This window comes from Staurois parvus, unplaced genomic scaffold (genome assembly GCF_062004578.1).
Source record: "Staurois parvus isolate SC_StPar_1 unplaced genomic scaffold, SC_StPar_1.0 ptg000556l, whole genome shotgun sequence".
Lineage (NCBI taxonomy): Eukaryota > Metazoa > Chordata > Amphibia > Anura > Ranidae > Staurois > Staurois parvus.
The window spans coordinates 23,738-29,767 of NW_028318352.1; positions in this window are offsets into that span (position 1 = coordinate 23,738).

Genomic DNA, 6,030 nt, shown 5'->3' on the forward strand with positions numbered 1-6,030 from the left:
ATCCCTTTTTCATGTGCACTCTGGAATGCTCGCTTTGTCTGTAATAAGCTCACCTCTGTCCATGACCTTTTTGTCTCCCACTCCCTTAACCTACTAGCAATTACAGAAATTTGGCTTCAAGCAGCAGATTCTGCTTCTCCCGCAGCACTTTTCTATGGAGGCTTTCACTAGACTCACTCACCTAGACCCAGTGGTCGCAAAGGAGGTGGAGTTGGTTTGCTTCTATCCCCACTGAGCACCTTTCAAGTCCTCCCTACCCCTCCCTCTCTATCCTTCTCTTCTTTTGAGACTCACTGCATCCGGCTGTTTTCTCCCATTTCTCTGAGGATTGCAGTGATCTATTGGCTTCATGGACCGATGTCTCGCTTTCTTGATGACATCTCTCTCCTCTGAAATACCCACTATCATTCTTGGAGATTTTAACATCCCCATTATTGTGAACAACCCAGCTACAACCCAACTCTTCAACCTAACCTCATCTTTTGCTTTAAAACAATGGACATGTTCCTCCCCTCACTCTGATGGGAATACATTAGACCTTGTTTTCTCCCATCTTTGCACTCCCTACAACCTTACAAACACCCCCTTTCCTCACTCTGATCACAATCTCATCACCTTCACAGTGTCCTCATCTTCAAACACCTATCCCTCCAAGCAGCAAACAATTACCCACAGAAACCTTCACAACTTTAACCCTTCTCTTTTCCACTCTGCAACTGACCACCTCTATGACAGAATCTCTCCCCTGTCCTGCCCTCACCTGGCCACTTCTGTCTACAACAGTTCACTTTCATCCACACTAGACTCACTTGCTCCTCTAACAACATGAAGCATCAGGCCCTGACCATTAAAAACTTGGCAGACTGATGACACTAGAAATCTTAAGGGACATAGTCATGCACTGGAGTAATTTTTGGCATAAAACCAAATCCCAGAAAGCTTTCACCCTATATAAATCTGCTTTCTTAAAATACAATTCCTCCCTCCATGCTGCCAAACAAGCTTACTTTGTCACTGATTAATACCTTGTCATCCAGTCCTCATGGTCTCTTCTCTACTTTTAACTCTCTACTTTCTCCACCTCCACCCAGTAACTCACTCACTGCTTACGAGATTGCCAATCATTTCAAAAACAAGATTGACGCAATTCGTAAGGGCATCGCTACAACACAGACTTCTATCCCACTTAGCATACCTTATACTAAACTTCCCTCAACTTTCCTCTTTTGACCTTGCTACTACTGAAGAGGTCACTAAAGTTTTCTCAGAAGCCTGTCTCACCACCTGCCCCTGGATCCTGTTCCCTCACAACTACTATGGTCACCCTCATCTTCTATCCTATGCTCCCTCACTCACATCTTCAATCTCTCCTTCTCTACTGGTGCCTTCCCCTCCTCTCTAAAGCATGCACAGATCACTCCCATACTAAAAAGCCTTCACTGGACCCCACCAATCTGAACAACTTAAGACCCATCTCCCTGCTCCCGTTTACCTCTAAACTCTTAGGACGCTTAGTCTACAATCGCCTGAGCTCCTACCCAACTGACAACAACCTTCTTGACCCTTTACAGTCTGGCTTTCGCTCACTCCACTGAAACTGCCCTACTAAAACTCACTAATGATTTACAAACTGCTAAAACCAATGGCCACTACTCCATACTTACTACTTGACCTCTCTGCACCTTTTGATATTGTTGACCATCCCCTCCTCCTCAAAAAACTCCACTCTCTTGGCCTCTGAGACTCTGCTTTCTCCTGGTTCTCCTCCTACCTATTGCAGCGCTCCTTCAGCATTACCTATAACTCTGTCTCCTCCTCTCCACTGCCTCTTTCTGTAGGGGTCCCTTAAGATTCTGTCCTTGGACCCCTTCTCTTCTCCAACTATACCTCCTCCCTTGGTCACTTGATAAAATCCCATGGCTTTAAGTACCATCTCTATGCTGATGACACACAAATCTATCTTTCTACTCCTCACCTCAGCCCTTCAGTCTCCTCTCGCATTACTAACCTACTAAGAGACATATCGGCATGGATGTCACTCCACTTCCTCAAACTCAATCTTTCTAAAACTGAGCTTATACTATTCCCTCCAGCCCGTGCCCCCTCCCCTGACATCAAGATCAATAATACAACCATCAGTCCCTCCCCTCATGCCAGGGTACGAGGTGTGATCCTGGAATCCCATCTGTCCTTTCAGCCCCAAATCCAATCACTGTCCAAATCTTGTAGACTTCACCTCCACAACATCTCCAAGATACGCCTGTTTTTAACCACTGAAACCACTAAGCAACTTAATCATTCCCTTGTTATCTCTTGCTTTGACTATTGTAACTCCCTCCTCACTGGCCTACCTCATCGCAGGCTATCCCCTCTTCAGTCTATCATAAATGCTGCTGCCAGACTCATCCACCTTACCAACCGTCCCATATCTGCCATCCCTCTCTGCCAATCCCTCCACTGGCTTCTAATTGCCCAATGAATAAAATTCAAAATATTAATAATCACATATAAATCCATTTATAACTCTGCCCCAAATTACATCACCAAATATCAGCCAAACTGTCCTCTCTGCTCCTCCCACGACCTCCTGCTCTCTAGCTCCCTTGTCTTCTCCTCCCATGCTCGTCTCCAAGACTTCTCCAGAGCCTCCCCCATCCTCTGGAACTCTCTACCCCAATCTATCCAACTATCGCCTACTCTGCCCACTTTTAGGTGATCTCTGAAAACCTATCTCTTCAGGGAAGCCTATCCTTCCTTCAGCTAATAACCGAATCTTCTATTCCTCCTATCAGTTCATCCCCCACAGTTATTACCTTTTGTATAATCACCCCCCCTAGATTGTAAGCTCCAAGGAGCAGGGCCCTCCTAACCCTTTTGTATTGAACTGTATCGTCTCCCTTTATATTGTAAAGTGCTGAGCAAACTGTTGGCACTATATAAATCCTGTATAATAATTTACGTTTTTGGTTGTAACATGACAAAATGTGGAAAATTTCAAGGGGTATGAATACTTTTTCAGAGCACTGTATATGGTCCAACAAGAAAGCTGGCACCTCAGTGAAGATCAGTTAAAGAGTGTTCATTTATTGGAAAGAAACAGTTAAACACAGCCACATAAAAAGTAAAAGTTTTTACTATTCTTTGTCAATAAATATACACTCTTTACCGGATCTTCACCGAGGTGCCAGATGTATGAATACTTTTTCAAGGCTCCAGTGTCAGTTGCACATAATTGCTGTGTACCAGTTTCCTGACAACAATGGATTATGTCAGCGCAGTATGAGCTGGCATAGCCACTTGTAGTCATCAGGGACACATAACAAAGTGACAACGCAGGAGCACAATGGGCAGACAGATGTCACTCAATAACAGGAACTGCTTGAACAAGCAGAAGCCACCACCACCCAGTGTCCATTAGGGATGCTGGAAATGTGTTCTTTCCTATAATTCTAATCTCTGTCCCACTATTGAACAGTGAGGTGTGGAGGTACATGGTCTTCATAACATTATTTAAATCAGGCTGCAAATTTTTTTTTCTAAGCACCCTGCAAGTTTATGCCATAATGTGGTAGTATACATATCATGGCGGGTTTACCTGTCAAACGGAGCTCTCCAGCACTGTGCTGTCACCACTCCCACTGGTCCTCTGCACTTCCATCTTTCTTTCCAAGTTCCATCTCTTCAGCCGTTTGAATGGAACGGCTGCAATGGCATCATCCCTACACGTGTGCGGGAGTCACATCATGACAGCACAGAGCGGATGCCTTAAATCTGGTCTGAGCTGCAAAGCATGGCTCAGATAATATTATTGCTGAGAGGCACTAGGGCCTCTTCTGTTATAAAAACCCTGCCTGTCAGCACTTTTTTGACTTCATTTCCACTTTAATGGTCATATGCAATTAGTCCTTATGAGTTTATATACATTGTAACCACTTGACCCCCAGGCCAATGCTGACATTACATGTAAAAATCAGCATTATTTGGCTAGAAAATTGCTTAGAATCATATATATATATATATATATATATATATATATATGATTCTAAGCAATTATATATATATAAGCAATATATATATATATATATAATTTTTTTCCAGAGGCCCCAGGAGAACAAAATGGTTGTTGTTGCAAGTTTTATTGTGATTTATCAAAAGCAAATTTTTGGGAAAAAACTAACTTTAATGAATTTTATTAAACACAAACACAATAGAATACCCATTTTTGGTAAAATGTAAACAATGGTATTACACCAAGTAAACAGATATCTAACATGTCACACTTTTAAAATTGTGTACGCCCGTGGAACAGCGACAGACTACGGTACCTAAAAAATCTGCATAGGTGACACTTTAAAAAACTTTACAGTTTACCACTTTCCAGTTACACAGGAGGTCTGGTACTAGAATTATTGCTCTTGCTCTCTTGTTTGAGGTGATAGCTCACATGCATCGAGCGATCGCCTTTTGCATGTGTGTGCAGAACCCAGGGCCGGATCTAGCATGTCTGATGTGGGGGTGCAGTAAAAAATGTCAGGGGGGCAGAGGATGCAAGGTCAGCTGAGCAATGTATAGGAGTTCGTAGGGCAGTGTATGGGGGTCTGCTGAACAGAGGACAGGGGGTCAGTAGGGAAGTGTACAGTGGTCAGCAGGATGGCGGACGGTGTTAGCAGAACGGAGGACAGGAGGTCAGCAAAACAGAGGACAAGGGGTCAGTAGGGCAGTGTACAGGGGTCAGCAGGACGGAGAAGAGGGGGTCAGCAGGATGGGGGACAGGGAGTCAGCAGGACGAAGGTCAGGGTGTCTGCAGGACAGAGGTCAGGGGGTCAGCAGGTAGTGGACAGGGGGTTACCAGGGCAGTTTACAGGGATCAGCAGGATGGAGGACCAGGGGGTCAGAAGGATGGAGAACCAGGGGGTCAGCAGGATGGAGAACGAGTGGGCCAGCAGAATGAAGAACCAGGGGGTCAGAAAGACAGGGTACCGGGGGGTCATATCCCCCATTCCCCCTCCCACCAGCCTCTCCTAGCACAAATTACCCCTTCCTATTCCTCAATGTAGCTGCACAAATGCAACCCCCCCCTGCCCATCTCCCAGCACCGGAAAATGTGGATAGGGGGCCAGGGGTGGACTGACAACTCATGGGGCCCCCGGGCAATAGGGGATCATGGGGCCCTTGTGTCCTTGCCCAAACTCAAAAAAGCCTATGAAAAAGGTACCATGGGCATCTCACGGGGCCCCTTACTGACTCCGGACCCTCGTTTGCAAATGGACAGTCCGCCCCTGTAGGGGGCGCATAATCAAACCTGTGAGTACAGCCTGATGAGCGATCCTGTGTCACCTGCTGCATGGATGATCGCTGTTCTGACAGGAGGAGGAGAGCACAGACCGCACCTCCTCTCCACTCCAGTGAGTTCTCTCGGACTTTCCAAGTCAGTTCGTTGCTCCTCCCCCATCTTGTCCCAGACCTGAGTGCGGAAATGGGGAGAGGAGCTCAGCAGCCAGGCAGAATTTCAGTGGGGTGGCAAGCCTGGGGGGGCATACAGGGGTGCGCAGTCGACATCAGCACCCCCCTAGATCCGAACATGGCAGGACCTATGCGTGTGTTTGCCTTTGCATGTGATCACAGGGAGACAGGGGCTCTTTACATTTTTTTTATTAGTTATTTTATTTATCACATTAATTTCTATAACAAGGGATGAACAACATCCCTTGTGATAGCAGGGCCATGACAGGTCCTCTCTATGGAGAGATCTGGGGTCTATGAGACTCCATATCTCTTTTCTGGCCTCCAAAGCATGTGACCATGCCAAGATCGGTGTGATCAGATGCTTTACAAGCTGGTAATGGCCTGTTTACAACAAACCAAAACTGGAACTGACAGAATTCTCATAGTTTCCGTTTTCTGACGTCACACAGGAGGAACAACATCTGCAGTCTGATGGGTTCATCTCTCTGATCTCTCCACCTGTCAGCATGCTCCTTCTCAGCACCTGGCTACAAGTGCTGCCCTTTCTTTTTCCAGTTTGAGTGC